Source organism: Triticum dicoccoides, chromosome 6B (genome assembly GCF_002162155.2).
Source record: "Triticum dicoccoides isolate Atlit2015 ecotype Zavitan chromosome 6B, WEW_v2.0, whole genome shotgun sequence".
NCBI classification, from domain to species: Eukaryota; Viridiplantae; Streptophyta; class Magnoliopsida; order Poales; family Poaceae; genus Triticum; species Triticum dicoccoides.
Window position 1 is genome coordinate 156,784,449 of NC_041391.1, and position 16,613 is coordinate 156,801,061.

General features: G+C 42.6%; 2 long non-coding RNA genes across 11 annotated transcripts; both read left to right on the top strand.

Annotated features, from left to right (window-relative positions):
• Nucleotides 1-8,615: 8,615 nt before the first annotated feature.
• On the top strand, nucleotides 8,616-10,314 carry LOC119322769. The gene is made up of 3 exons (XR_005155846.1): nucleotides 8,616-8,661; nucleotides 9,746-9,784; nucleotides 10,130-10,314. It is a non-coding gene; the product is annotated as an uncharacterized LOC119322769 (long non-coding RNA).
• A 1,254-nt stretch (nucleotides 10,315-11,568) lies between these two features.
• Nucleotides 11,569-13,536, top strand: LOC119324690. 10 transcript variants are annotated; one of them, XR_005157076.1, is made up of 6 exons: nucleotides 11,569-11,593; nucleotides 11,715-11,789; nucleotides 11,905-12,594; nucleotides 12,717-12,818; nucleotides 13,059-13,201; nucleotides 13,293-13,536. It is a non-coding gene; the product is annotated as an uncharacterized LOC119324690 (long non-coding RNA). The 10 variants fall into 10 exon arrangements; XR_005157082.1 differs by having other exon boundaries at nucleotides 11,908-12,594; XR_005157077.1 differs by having other exon boundaries at nucleotides 11,573-11,593; nucleotides 11,719-11,789.
• Nucleotides 13,537-16,613: the final 3,077 nt, after the last annotated feature.

Here is a 16,613-nt window from a genome sequence, read left to right on the forward strand (position 1 = left end):
GTCTAGAAGTGTTTTTGAAAGATGATGCTAAAGCCGGGGCTTGGATGATCTTGCGTGATCATGAAGGAGCAGTCATCTTCGCCGTGACTTGGGTGCTCTTTAATTGTGGTGATCCTCTGGAAGCGGAGATGGCGGCCATAGACGAAGGGCTTCGACTTGCGCTTCACCGGTCCAACTTGTCGTTGGTTATGGAGACGGATTGCACTGAGGTGTTGAAGATGGTGCAATCTAAAGATGTTGAGCACTCGAGGTATGCGAACCAGGTCAATGAAATCAGAAGGATTCTGGCTCATGAAAGGAACATTAGTCTAGCTAAAATCAGCAGACATGCAAATGTAGCGAGTCACATCCTTACTTGTATGGGGCGCTCGCAACGGCGCACAGCCTGTTGGCTTCGAAACTCCCCTGTGGAAATACCTAGCATTGTCATGTCTCAATGTACTGACCGTGGGCTAATGAATGAAAAGTCCCTTTCCCGCAAAAAAAAAGGTCAAAAACAAATTAATTTAAGTTGTCTCATCGACATGCTCTAGCAATCTCAACCCATGGGCTCGCCATTGTCGCACATGGAATACATTTACGACTGTTTATCCATTTTGTATCCAACTTGGCTCTAGTTTACTTTCTACACACAATAATAAAGCTTTTTTTTGCGGGATCACAAAGTAAAGCTTCGGTCACACAAAAATCAAATGATGCATGTTCGCCAAACCTGTATGGTCCCTACAAACATGAAGTCTTTGTTACAACTAAACATGCTTCTAAGAATTAGTGCATTATGCTTCGTATACAGTTGAATAAAGCTTCTTTCCCACTGGAGAAAAAAAATGCTTCTAACACACTGTAATAACTTATGCTTTCAACAATGTTAGTGCATTCTGCTTCAACCATTCAAATTTAATTTCTGTGTATACATTCAAGCAAATTCCATTCACCATGGAATCAAAATCTACAGCCGATATGGAAGCACGGTTTGATGCGTTGAAACGAAACTATTTGGAAATGATTTCCTTCTGAATTGAAGCAAATCTCAGTTGCGATGGAAGCAAATTTGAATAGCATCGGAAATAAAATTTCCTTCCCATGAAAGCAAAACTGCATGCATGAAGTTTTGCTACAGTTGGGGAAGGCACCGTACGTGCGGGTACTTCTGCGGAAAATTGCCGCTGAGTGCGTGTTGTGGGCGAAGGCAGGGATCATCCATGGCGACCTCGAGCCCTGGGTGGCCGAGATAGGTGTGTGGGCCGATAGGGAGTAATCCAAGTAAGGGTGGAGTGCGCTTATGTGTGTAACGCGCGCTTTGTAAACTGTGGATGGGGCTTCTTTACCCCTCTTCTTCTTCAATATATGATACACACACTCGTGCGTATTCGAGAAAAAAAAGTTTTGCTACAGTTATTAGTGACCTTGATGAATGTTTAGGGCCAAAACGTGTTTAGCACGCACAACACTATATATAATTATTGTGGTAATTATTAGTATCCAATTTGTAGTCGTCCTGTTATTATTACTATCCAAATAGTATCATTGTCCTGTAATTATTACTATCCGTAATTATAATTTGGCGATTAAAACTGACCTAAACAAACGCTCACTTCCTCCGGCTAGCACCCCTCCGCATACGAATTCGTCGCCTATCACCCGTCAATCCGCCGCCACAGCTATGCATAAGTTGCCGCCGATGTATGATTACTAGTTCTTGGGGCGCCACCCTGTGGCGCCTCTTGAGGTGTTATTGGGCGCACTAATCAAGCTTTCGTAGTTGTTAACGCGCTGACAGTGTAGACAAGCGACAATGGTTAAAGATATATCACAACTTTACCGATAGCTGCAAACAATAGCACTAATCAAACATTTTTTGGTATTTTTTAAACCACATTCATACACCTCTTATCAAGAGACCAACACATTATTCATTGCCAAACCAGAAAGTGTCATTAATGTAGATCAGGAAAGAACATTAATAATTAAGATAACACTCACATTAAGATCAGTCAACTGATAACCTAAAAATCCAGGGTACGAATTTGGCGGTTGCCAAGCCACTTTCCTGAACACAAGAAAAGCAAACATACATTATCATAACATCAAGCTGATTTGTTAACTCCAGAATTAGACATACCTAGCAACAAGCAAGAGGAGCCCACCGTCAATTCATTTATGGCAGGTTGTGCGTGTGAAGAATAATTTACCCAAACCTAAAAACCGAAGCATAAAACCTACAGTTAGTGAGATAAAGTGGAAATGGAAACAACATTTTTCAAAAGGAAAATCATCTCAATTTCTAATAAATCATCATTATTCAAGTAATAAACATATACAATGTATATATACCTACTTGATAAATATTTGAGCAAATGCAATACACTCGATTTGTTGTGCTTTGAAATGGACTGGTATGCTCAGAAGAAACTTGGTAGTTGACAATTAGTAAAATAGCCGAGACTGGAGATAGATGCAGCAGAGTAAGACTTATATAGGTGGGAGTAACAAACATATATAGCTAATATCATGTAGTCACGAACAACTCCGTCCATTCCAAGATGACTTATGGTACGTAGAAATTACACATTGTTCAAACAGATAGAAAATAATGCAAGCAGAACATGAGGTGATGATTGCAGAACTTAACCGGGTTTACTCTGGGAATGAGAGCAACACAGAGATCTCTTCTGAATAAGTGAATCTAACATGTCATACATTACACTACATTATGTAATAACTCACACTACCAGATGGTAGTCTCCAACAAATTAAAATTGGTGTGTCATATCAAGAGGCCTTGTAGACAAAGGATATATATTGTTGAAAGCAAAGCATGGGGTAACATATTACTACTCAGCAGTCATCACACTCAGGCACATGATTGAGAAAATCAATAAACTATGGGGTGGCTCATACCTTGATGAAGCCAATGTCCTTGGCGTTGCTGCGGAAGCAATCCCTGCAGCACACCCGTACTTCCGGATCAGGCCATGCGAGTTGCTGCAGACACGGGATACGCATTCAACAGATCCCACCCATGGAAATTTGATAGTATATGAGAAGAACAATAATACAAAGTAGGGCAGGGGATTCAGAGGAGGGCGAGGGAGATGGGCATACCTGGCCATGGCAGATCCCACAGTGGCTGAAGGTGTCAGCCATAACACCAACGCATTACAGTCATAATATAAACCATTTCATTTGCATGTCGATCCACCATCGTCATGTTGACAGTGTTGACGCGCTCGCACTCATCGATCCATTCGTTGTATCTGCAGGAAAAAGAATTTAATCTTCGGTTCCAGGCCCGGATAAGCCTAACGTATTTGTAACAACTCTATAGAGTAAAGAGTTCTTTGTTGCATTCAACTTACATATCAATAGGCTCAATCACCTCTATAGCACTGTATTTCCTTTAAACGATATTTTTATACATGTTCAGTTTTGAACTTCTGATGATGCAAGTTTGTTTGAAGCAGTCCAATTAACTCAAGAATTGGAAATGAAAAAATAGGGAGCCACATAGCCTATCTTACGTACAAACATGATGGTGTGATGTAATGGCAACCAAGCAAGCATATAACTGTACATGATTACTACCTCGCTCTCTGCTCCATTATGACCTAGTTGATTAGAGTGACTAAACACCCAAGAGTATATAAGAACATGCATGGCTGTATTATGGATAAGCTACACCCTGTTCCTAGATCTGTAACCATTAGGTTGAGAAGAAATGAAACCAATGAGATGTCTGGTGTGGAATTTGATTTCTAGCTGAGAATCGATCAGTGAGACATCTGCATTAGGAAGTAAAATCTGCAATTCTAAGTATAATTTGGGCATTCCATTTACAATGGTACTGAAGCTTTCCTGGCAAAGGCCGTCTCTCATAAACTCATGTGATGAACTGAACGCAGTGATTCCTACTAAACATAAAGATGTTGGGGAACGTAGTAATTTCAAAAAAATTCCTACGCACACGCAAGATCATGGTGATGCATAGCAACGAGAGGGGAGAGTGTTGTCTACGTACCCTCGTAGACCGGCAATGGAAGCGTTGACGCAACATAGAGGAAGTAGTCGTACGTCTTCCCGGTCCGACCGATCCAAGCACCGAACGCACGGCACCTCCGAGTTCTGCACACGTTCACCTCGATGACGTCCTTCTAGCTCCGATCTAGCCGAGCGTCGAAGGAGAGTTTCGTCAGCACAACGGCGTGATGACGATGATGATGTTGCTACCGACGCAGGGCTTCGCCTAAGCACCACTACGATATGACCGAGGTGGAATATGGTGGAGGGGGGCACCGCACACGGCTAAGGAACGATCACGATGATCAACTTGTGTGTGTAGAGGTGCCCCCTGCCCCCGTATATAAAGGAGGGAGGGGGAGGTGCGGCCGGCCAGAGGGGGCGCGCCAAGAGGAGTCCTACTCCCGGTACTCCCACCAGGAGTAGGACTCCCCCCCTTTCCTAGTTGGAATAGGATTCGGGAGGGGGAAAGAGGAGAGAGAGAAGAAAGGGGGGTGCCGCCCCCCTCTCCTTATCCTATTCGGACTAGGGGGGAGGGGCGCGCGGCCCAGCCCTGGCCGCCTCTCCTCTTCTCCGTATAGGCCCACTTAGGCCCATTTTACCTCCCGAGGGGTTCCGGTAACCTCCCGGTACTCCGGTAAAATCCCGATTTCACTCGGAACACTTCCGATATCCAAACATAGGCTTCCAATATATCAATCTTTATGTCTCGACCATTTCGAGACTCCTCGACATGTCTGTGATCACATACGGGACCCCGAACAACTTTCGGTACATCAAAACACAAAAACCCTAATTACGATCGTCACCAAACTTTAAGTGTGCGGACCCTACGGGTTCGAGAACTATGTAGACATGACCGAGACACGTCTCCGGTCAATAACCAACAGCGGAACCTGGATGCTCATATTGGCTCCCACATATTCTACGAAGATCTTTATCGGTCAGACCGCATAACAACATACGTTGTTCCCTTTGTCATCGGTATGTTACTTGCCCGAGATTCGATCGTCGGTATCTCAATACCTAGTTCAATCTCGTTACCGGCAAGTCTCTTTACTTGTTCCATAATACATCATGTCACAACTAATTCATTAGTTGCAAAATGCTTGCAAGGCTTATGTGATGTGCATTACTGAGAGGGCCCAGAGATACCTCTCCGACAATCGGAGTGACAAATCCTAATCTCGAAATACGCCAACCCAACAAGTACCTTTGGAGACACCTGTAGAGCACCTTTATAATCACCCTGTTACGTTGTAACGTTTGGTAGCACACAAAGTGTTCCTCCAGTAAATGGGAGTTGCATAATCTCATAGTCATAGGAACATGTATAAGTCATGAAGAAAGCATTAGCAATATACTAAACGATCGAGTGCTAAGCTAACGGAATGGGTCAAGTCAATCACATCATTCTCCTGATGATGTGATCCCATTAATCAAATGACAACTCATGTCTATGGCTAGGAAACATAACCATCTTTGATCAACGAGCTAGTCAAGTAGAGGCATACTAGTGACACTTTGTTTGTCTATGTATTCACACAAGTATTATGTTTCCGATTAATACAATTCTAGCATGAATAATAAACATTTATCATGATATAAGGAAATAAATAATAACTTTATTATTGCCTCTAGGGCATATTTCCTTCAAAAGAACCCTGCTGCCTACCAGTAAAAATATGTTCTACTACACGTGCAGATTTTTTTTGCAAGATTACACGTGCATAATTATTAGTCATGTTTAGTTAGTGCATAAAGTTCTCACGTAAACCATATTAAGTCCGGTGAATGACAAACAAAAATCAAGAGGATCTTTTTTTAGTCTCCAAAGTACCTGAAAGAACGGAAGTAATGCCTCATCTAGAACTGCATTGCTTCCATAGGTTGTGTTCTTTATATGAACAATATCATTTTTGCAAGGCAAATGAGAGCTTTTGTTAGAAGAGTCATTCTTAAAGAAACACATGAGGATCTTAATCTATCCTTTATCAAGATGCAATTGAAGAGGCAAAATCTCAAGGCACAATCTGAAAAGATCAGGTGCAAGAGAAGACGGTCAGTCGTCATACTGGGTGCTCATATAAGGTCTCGGAAGGAAGCGATGGATAACAACCAGCACTTAATTCAATGATACTTGGATATTATAGCTCAGCGCTCAGATACGGCACATACACAAAATTAGTGTTAATGACTAAGGCCAACAGAAACAGTCTTGTCACCAGCAACCATATTGTTAAAGCAACCTAAAGCCATCATGAATGTGTTTTGCGTCTAAAACTCAATCTAACATATAAAGCATCCTAGAGTACCCGCCCATCTGAAGCCACTGCATGCGCCACGCTCGTTGGGCCGCCCGATTTTTTACTGTCGCTCCGCTTTTGGCTGCTGGCGTGTGGTGGGCCGTCCGTTTTTTTCACGTTCATGACTGTCTCCACAGTGAATAACGAGTGGGCCTCGTTACAGGTCGGGTCAAGAGAATGGCGTGGCTCTCGTCCAATTCTGTGTAACAGAAGCAACAAGCCCTAGATCAACGAGGGGTAAAAGGGAAAAAGTAACACAGCAGCCTTATCTCCTCGCTCACTCCCTCCTCTCTCTCCCACGCCGCCCCTTCCCTCTCCCCGCTCGTCTCCTCATCTCCTCTTTCCTCGACGCCGGCTCCCCTGCTTGCCTCTCCGACCTGGGCCAGAGCCTCGCCGGTCGCTCCACCCAGCCGGCGCCCACTAGCTGCTTGCGTGGAGGGGAGCTTCTCCGATGGCGACGGCGACCACCATCCAGGCCTCCTTGCTCACCTTGGAGATGCAGAGGAGGAGGAGCCGCGCCTGCGGGAGCTCTCCACGGAGGAGGAGATTTAGTGGCGGTGGTGCAGAGCGTACGGCAGTGGAGGGGCTGGAGAGACCGGGCCCACATCGCTGAAGCAGTGGGCGTGGAGCAGGGGAGGATGAGGGCGATGGGCATGAGGGAAGGAGCAGCGAGGTCGGAGTTGCAGGGGATGCCGGCCGTCGTCACATGTCCCCAGTGTAGGTTGCCCATCTGCGGCCAGAGTTATCTTCCTCCCCAGTTTTCACTCCTCGATTTATTGTTTTTCTAAACATATGTGTGCAGATCTGAGGAACAAAAAGAAGGGGATGAATGTTGAGGAAGAGCTTGGCTAAGAACAAGGTGATATCTCTCTCTCTCTCCATCCCTCTAAATTTAAATCCAGTTTCATGTTCTTTCCTCCCCAGTTTTTGATTTATTGTTTTTTTAAACATATGTGTGCAGATCCGAGGAACAAAAATAAGGGGATGAATCTTGAGGAAGAGCTTGGATAAGAACAAGGTGATCTCTCTCTCTCTCTCTCTCTCTCTCTCTCTCTGAATTTAAGTCCAGTTTCATCGTTCTTTATTGATGCTATTTCTCGTGGGATATTCAGGAGTTGAGAACATATATTTTGTAGGTGTTCGTAATGGCAACGGTTGTAATCAACGATGAGAAAAAGGGACTGAGATTGGATTTGTACTAGGCATGTTCCTCATCTCTCTCAGTCCTTGTTCCTATCCCCACCCTGATGTAATTGTTTCTTCACAACTATTGGATGTGTCTTAGGAGATAAATGCCATGAATTGTTTAGATTCTTGTTGAGCTAACCACTAACAAATTGTTTGTCCCCTTGTTAAAGCTAATCATAGTAATATCTGGTAATCGTCCCAGTCAAAAAAAAACCTGGTAATCGTCCGGCTGATGTGTATGGTGGCAACCAAATTCATGTTGATGAACTGAATCAAATCTATAGTAAAGTTAGTGTTAAATCACACATGTGTACATTCAGGTTCAATACACTCGAGCAGTTTTGTCACATCTGTGGATTTAGTATGACAAGAAAATTACTTGGAAACCCTCTTCTTCACGTCCAGCGGCCGACGCAGCTCTCGTGCCCTCCCAGCGCTGCCGGTCGGGAGCTTCTCCATCCTACGCCGCTGCCTCGTATCGGCTATGTGAAGGAGGGCGGCGAGCAGCAGGAGCTCACCGCGTGCGTGGAGTTGTGTGGACTCCCTGCACCGCAGCTGCCTCTTTGCCATTGCTGCGATGCCTCACCGGCCATGGATCTGCCGCAGATGGAGAGTGCCAACGGGGCCGCCGCCGATGGGAAGTGCGAACAGAGAAAGGATGTGGTCGTCGCCATCGCAAGAAGGTTTGCCCCCTGACAGACCGTGCACTGTTGTCGCGGGTGCTGCAGCAGTCTTGCTCCTTCCTGGAGCCTTCCTCCTCTCACACCGCCTCTTTGGCGACCCCTGTAGGTTCATGGTTTTACTCCTGGAGTGGTGTATTCCTTGATGATATGTTGATGCGGTCCGCTTGGTGTTCTTGTTTGCTGTTCTTACTTGACAATAGAGAAAAGAAATATCATCTTTGAAATGCTTGGAATCGATAGATCATTCATGCCGTGGTTGGATGCAAATTAAGAACTATTGGTATAAGTTTTGTTTTCTTGGTCGGACTTTGTTCATTTGATTGTCTTAGTGCAGTCACACGTGCACACGTTTTGCAGGCATCAGTGAAGATTTGGGCAGTAGCTAGGGAGGATTGCTGGAGTGGAAACATGGCAAGAACCAGAAAGAGCTCAAGATTTTGCTACTACCTTGCTAATAAATTTGTGAGGTAATTCAGCTAGCTACATGTGTGTTTGTTTCTGCTATACCAAGGTCATTATTCTGATTTAGAAAATAGAAACATGAATTCTGATTTAAGAGTCTAATAGCAAATGTTGGTAGCATTAATAGAATGTGCATTGTACGCACAAGCTAATAGTAGAGTTTAATTCTTCTCAAGTAGCGGTTGTTGATGTAGACTTGAACTAATTAATAAGGCAGGTATCAAGTAGTGATATCGTCCACAATTGATGGACGACTAATATTCTTGAGCAGGCTCACAGAGCGAGAGACGAACCTGGGCTGACCGGGACCCTTCTAAAACTGTTGTACATGGGCAAATTAACTGAGTTTTAGTTGGGAGAGTTAATGGGAAAGCACGAGTATATCTATGATTCTGATCTGTATAAAAGAACTACATAGGATCATTTTTGTTCTTATTTTTAAGACATGCATGATCATCCTAAGCATTTTGCTGACAAATAAAAACCTGAAACTAATTTCTATTTAACATAAACTCTAATATCTATACTATACAGACATTTTAGACATGTATATTGGCTCACCAACAATTTGTTTTCTATTGAAATGAATGGTAATACTTGATTTTAAATTTCCTAAATCTTTATTATTCTTCTGTTGCAATATAATATAACGAGGCATGGTCAGCAGGAAACCTAATTCTCCGTGAACATGCGCAAAAGAGTCAACTTTTAGTTCTTTTAGAATTTTTGTTCTTTCCTTAGAGTTCATGAGAATTATGTGTAGACGGTGTTGTGATGCTCCAGTACTTGTGTGATGATATTCTTCTGACTCTTGCAATGTCCTATGCTGACAAATACAAATGCTCTGCTCTATTTGATGCTATAATTGTTCATTTTGAATCCATTGCCTCTTTGTAATGGTAAACAAGAGTCCCTTGACAGTTGGTTGGTCATCTTCTTCTCATGACAGAACTGGCAAGATGTCATGATGGAACAATATCTTTTCTGCATGTAGTAAATTATTTTCTTATTAGTTTAGATCCGTTAACTGCACTATATTTTTATGAGGTGTCACACTAAGAATTTCATAGTTGGATTTTGATGTTCCAGGTTGCTTTATGGAAGTATTTACAGGCTTGCCATGACAAGGTATTTTATTAGTTTGTTATCTCCCTTTCCATAGACTTTTTACATTCTACTCTGGTTATTAAGTACGTATACATATAAAGTGTGCTCTATTGCTTAACTAAATTATGGACTTCAGGTATACTACCTGACAATGCACCCCGTGTTGATAAAAATAATATTGGGATGCACCACATACTGATTCACGAAGTTTAGGTCTGTTTCCTTGGAGATTCACAAACAAGTGATGTAGAATTGGAAAATAGTGATGTAGAATTGATCCGAATTTTAAACAGACCTGCCCCTGAATTTTAAACAGACCTGCACCTGGGTTTTTAACTGCTTTTTCTGTATCTTATTCTTTTACAGGAATGCATCAATAATCTTGGTATAAAATTTATTTGGATGGTTCAGAACCTTCAGATGGCATGGCTGAGATATAGTTTGTTGTATTCAGTTTTTTTTTCATCGTCACAGGTTTGCAAAATTTGGTTCTACTGCCAGTGCATACTTTATGTTTCCATTTCCATCAATTCATCTTGTAGAATCTCTGTGACCCTCGACATTGGTTTGGAAGTTCGGTTCAGTCATAACCTAATTTTTGGGTCTTCGCAAAAAAAGGCCTAATTTTTGGGATTTAGTAATTGCGGCCTGTTGTTAGTATGCGAGTGTACATACAAACGATTAGCACTATATTTATTTTTATTTATTTGTTGTGATTAAGAGCAGAAGCTCTACTCATCTAGGACGAGGTCTATGACAAGGAAAGTTAATGTAAAAAAATCGAAATTGTGTGTGTTTGTGTGGTTAATACTCACTTCATTTTGATATATTTGTCTTCTAATAACCCACCGTGCACACGACAGACCATGCAAGCATCAACTTATCGAGAAATGACTTATTAACCTATTAAAAGACCATACCGGAACCACCTATGGCATAACCTTTTCAAAACATTTAAGTAGGGGTGGGCAATAGAAGCGTTGTAGTAACTGCTCGCTTGTTGAACGGACAAACATTTTGACGATGACTCTTGCTTTCATGGATATACAGAGATAAATGGATGGATGTTGCAAATACAGTAGAAATCATGGGTGCAACAATTTTTATGTCCATGTTTTTCTTTTTGTCTGATTGTGTATGTATACTGGTTACAGGGCACTATTTGCGTAGAATTTACTTGACCTGTAGGAACTGGCTCTACTATCTAGCTTTTAAATGTAATAAATCTAGAAGGCAATGGAGCATTACTATCTTTCCCTCTTTCTACATAAGCAAGAAAGCTGTGACTTGGATTCTGGACATGAATCTTCTTAACCTGTTGAAGCAGAAAACTATAGATGCAGAGTCCAATTAGTTGTCCTTTGTGCATACACAAGAAAGTGGAATTTGGAGTCTGAACATGAATCCTTGAGACTGATGGCCAGAAACAGAACACAACATGATGACCTTGAGTGAGACCCTTCTTCACATGTGACTGCTCTCTTTTGGAATACCAGCCATGCGTGACATGTTTAGTAGAACAGATTGTGTCGTACGTCTGGTAGTTGTTGTTGCCTATACAGAGTGTGATGATCTGAGGGTGTGAACTATTTTTTGTGCAAATTACTTGTTATATAAACTATATGGATGGAGTTACGGGACATTAAGAAAAGATATGAGAAAGAATATAGAGTGTGAAATTTGCTATATAAATTACTTGTTATATAAAAGTTGAATCTCACGATCCAACTTTTTAGAACTATGCCACAACTTTTATGAGGCCATAAGTTTTTCTTTTGAAATCCGCAGGTTATATGATTTGTATATGGCGGTGTTACTGAACAGAAGGAGGTAATTTCTTTGCTCTTTCTATTAATATTGTTCTTCACTCTTTCTAAACTATTGAATTTATTAATATTATTCTTGCACAAATTAATTAATGATTATATCATCTTTTGGTCACTCGAGTAAGATAGAACATGATGATCCTCTCTTAATTTGGTTTCTCCTCCGCTGAAGAATATAGGAATCACCAGCAGCCCTTCTCGTGAGCACCATGTCTATGAACTCATCTCCATGCTTACTATCCTTCTATAAACTGGGGGTATCCATGTGTTGCTAATAAGGCATTTTCCATTCTTTGTTTTTCAATTCTGTATCAGTAGTTCCGAGGAAGTGCTCAACCTAGACGTTGTTGGCCGAAGGAGGGGCGGAGCAGGTGCCAGTCAAGTAGGCGGCTCAATGCGTGGGAGATGGCAGCTGCCGATCTCACACGGCTCATGCGCCCCGCGACCCTCCCCTCCCCGGCTAAGTAGGAGGTTCGAGGGCAGCGACTAAGGAAGGAGCACATCGGCGATGAGGGCTAGCAATAGCAAGACAATTGCCAGGTGCAGTCGATATGCCGCCACGTCGGCCCTTCACGCGCGCCCACCAGGGTCGGGACCTTTTTCAGAACAATGCGTAGTGTTTCCTTTATTGTTGTTGTTTGTGATGTCCTTGATATTCCTTTGCCATATGATTTTTGATCATTTTCTCGCTCATTCCTAGAGGAGCGCTATGGATAATATGATTGAGATGACTAAGATACATGCTTTTTGTTTACTTGGCATCTGCTTCTCTTAATTTTTCTACAACCCTTCCTTTACATGCTGGTATGTTTTGTTGCCAGGCTCAGATCGGCGAGACCCGTGCCAATGCACGAGGTACAATATTGGTTAATTTTCCATCTCCAATCAGATTAATGGTTTGCATGCAGACCAAGCCCAGTGTTTTATGGTGTTCTTATTCCTGATTTAGTTGTACATTTGACTTTTAGTTTCTTCATAGATAATAAAGTAGTGGCAGATGAACCAGTAAGTTATATGTGCCCATTCTTTGTTGTAAGCATTAAATTTGCTCTCTGCTTTTACTTTCAATGTGTTATCCGTACCCCTGTTTTTTGTGGCTAATTATTATGTCCTATCAACATATGCAGAGTCCATGGTATCATACGATTTGAAGTTGAAAAAATCATGCTATGGGTGATACGGAAAAGTCATTGCCTTCTTTGCTGGAACATTTCCTAAGATGATCTAAGGTAATTATTTTAGTCACCATGTCATTTATATGCTAAATTCAGTGCGTTGACAACTAGAGATCGCTTCCTTCTTTTGTGTATTGATCATTTCAGTACGATTGTTTGATACACTGCCGATATCATTTTGCTTTCTTCTTGCTTGTTATTTCATTTATTTCCTCCAGCAAGTGGATGGCTATTTCCACTGCTTCAACTTTTGTTTTGGCTCTAATTGTGTGTATGGCATCTTGGCCTTCTTAGGTGAAGCATTTATGAATATCCTCGCTGATCTATGGATCTATCATTGTAAGAGTCGATAATATATGGTGAGCTGGCTCACACCATCATTTGGTCTTTGTAGCATTTGAGTTGGCAAATTTGTTGGATTCATGCGATTAGGCATGGTAAGTGCTCAGAGACCTCATAGCTCTATAAATTTTGCTTCCAAAAGTTCTGAATCTTTTCTGTGCTTGGTCCTCTCATTGGTGAGAGTAGCCATGTAAATCAATCTGCAATGGGAAATGGGAGTTTGCAAACTACCGGAGTCTAATTGCTGAGGGACGAGGTTCGTAACTGAGGGTCATGTGCAGAGCTGGAGGAAGAAGTTGCGAGGCTTGGAACTCTCCTTGTGAAGGGCTCAGGGACAACAGTGAGGACAATGCCTCTTTAGTTGTAATTGTGATACTCCTGATGTGCAAGTAAACATTCCTGTGATACTCCTTATGCTAAAATGTTGGTTGTTAGTACAGAGGTGGTGACATTATTTGGTTCTCTGATATTGATTTCATGATTTGTAATATAATCCACATTGCATTATCTTTCCAGTAACATCTCCTACTTATGCACTACTAACATTCTTTCTAATTCGGTTCTTGCGCCATTGGCGCAACCGGGTCATCTAGTATTGTTAAAGCAACCTAAAGCCAGTCATCGTGCTAACTTTTGGCCCTTATGGTGTAATTGAGTTGTCCACATTACGTACAAAATATTATTTTCATAATTTTCCATAACTACACGCATGAAGCAACCTCAATACTAGATTGTACAAAAAAAGACACCAGATTAGATCCATTTACTACATAAAGTGTGTCTCTACTATTTAGCTGTGAGACTCACCATCTTCCATTTTTAGTCAGAAATATGTACCGACCGACAACAACCTGATTGTGCGTAATCTAACAATTCGGGTTATCAATTCACTACGATGATTGATTAGGGAACCTAGATTGCCTCGAAAGTAAACTAAAGAAATCGGCCAACCCAAAACAAATGCGATTCAAGTGAGACGAAATGAGCCGAGATGGTGGAGGACTCAACTGGAGATGGCGTAGACGAGGTGGGGGGTGTCGGCGAGACGCGAGAGGTGCACTAGCGCCCAGCAGAAGGTGTTCATGAAGTTTGGGCCGAAGTCGACGCCGATGAGGAGGTCCCTGCCGCGGCACCGCTCCCTGGTCTCGCGCTCGAGCTCCGGTGCGGCATGGGGCACCACCAGGATGAGGCGCAGCAGCACCACCTCCCTCCAGATGTACTCCTCCACCTCCTCCTCCACCGTCTCCATCGGCGCTCAGTAGTTGGTGCCAGGACCGGCAGAAATGCAATGCTGGCAATGTACATTCATAAAATAAATCAGAGATAAGGTCCCATCACACAAATCCACAGAAATATAAAACCTACGAAAAGATAAAAAAGAATTGGCACACAACAGTTATGATCTATCTTCTTGAAAACTAAAATACATGGCTCGTCTTATTTCCTCATATTTAGTACAGAACATGATGAAAAGAAATTCAGAATTCGACAAAGCTAAATTCCTGCCGACTGGAAATCTGCGACAGGTCCGAACGCCTCGCGCACCGTCGGATCCGCATCCTGCGGCCACCTTCTCCACCGCATCTATCCATTTCGCCACCATATCTCTCCCTTCTCCCCACCAGTCTCCCCTTCCCCCGTGCTAGATCCACTTCCTTCCCGCGGCGAATCCACCTTCTCCTACTCCCCAAGATCTTCCATCCACACCATGAAGGAAATGGAGGAGGTTGAACTCACCATGGTCGGGTGGTGGTGATGATGGAGCAGCCTTCAGGAAGCTGTAGTGCCTCCCGTTCTTCAACGGCGTGAGTGAACCCATGGGACATCGACAGGGGCGATGTTTTTCGGCACGGGCAGGTGGTGCATGTAGTCATCGGGATTTATCATTCCCGCAGCCCTCAACGCCCACGGCGGAGGCACCTTCTCCTCGAACCTTCGGCGCGCCCTTCAACGGAGCCCGACTCGTACATCCACAACGCCTCTGTCGTCGCCCGCTTCCTCCCCGACCTGCTGCTGCGAGCCTCTCAGGTACGTGTGTGGTGTTCGTCTCAATTCTTCGGCGTGGGGGAGGTGTTGCGGTGAAGCACGAGTATCAACAGGGAGCAGTGTGTGCGTGTGCAGCTCTCCATTGTCAGGCGCGGGGATGATGGGCAGAAATTACATCGAATAGCTGCTCTCTATGACCCCTTCCTCGACCTCTCACTGATGTTGGTCACTAGTGAGTCTCAATCGATCTTTTTTTTGCAAGAACATATGTGCACTGAACATGCTTGTTGAAATGACCAGTGTTCATAACTACCCAATTATCACTTTCTTTGTTGCTTCACATTGTGTGGTTGTAACTGTTGAAGCCTCAGTCTGTTACATCAGAAAACAGAGGATGTTTCATACATGCCTTTGAGCTAATCAGCGACATACACAAAGAGAAAATTTTAATCAGTTATAGTGATGTCCACCATATGTAGCAACAACTTGCTTGTCATCCACTGTGTCTTCCTATTTTTCTTAGTTTGTCGAGGAAGAAGATAAACCTGGTCCTTTGAAGAAAGTGCTTTTTTTTGTGGGATTAGTGTGTATGATGTATCCAGTGCTTGGTATTTGGTAGTGCAGCGACACACAAAAATAGTTTCCATCTTGTTTTAGGTTCATAGTTTCCAGCATGGCACCGGTGTGTTTATCAACATGGTTTAGCAGTGACCACGGTCAACGGGACATCTTGTGTGCTATGAGATATTTTTTAGCAGTGTTGAAGATCATGTGTGTTTGCGAAAATAATGTTTCTTAGGTGTAGATTTTTTTGTGTGGCTCAGTGCATGCCCAATGCACTAGGTTCTGAAAGACATGAAGATGAAGCAAGCTTGCTTCACAATCTGATTTGTTTAACTATTTCTTTGTAGTTGTACAAACATTTTTTGGTAACTCTCATATAATATGATGAGTCACTCTATTTCTCTTTCATTGGCACATACATCAATTTCGACTAGATCACAATCATGTGCCGTGCATTTTCCAGATCCCAATGGCCAAAGAAAGGAAATTGATGGCTGTTGCAAACATGGATGAATCACAAAAGAAGCGCAAGGCACCAGCGGTGGTGAGTGTATAACTCATGTTATGTTAGCCTGTTTAACTCGTTATTTACGACATGGTAGCTCAAACTGTTTTTCTTGATAAGTTATATTTGCTTCGGCCTGATAACTTATGGTGTGTCAGCATGTTTAACTCGACTGCTTCAACACTCATATTTTACTTCAACTTGATAGCTTATACAACTTGAGTCAGATAACCTATGCTATGTCAGCCTGATAACTTTTAGTGTGTCAGTATGAGAATATTCGCTTTGTTAACCTGTTTAACTCATTCTGTGTTTAATATGGTGACTTAAGCGTTGTTTCTACCTCATAATCCATACCGATTTAGCCTGATAAGTTATAACATGTCAGCATGTTTGATTCGAACCACTTTCAACCTGATAACTTATGCAACTTGATCCTGATAATATTTTTA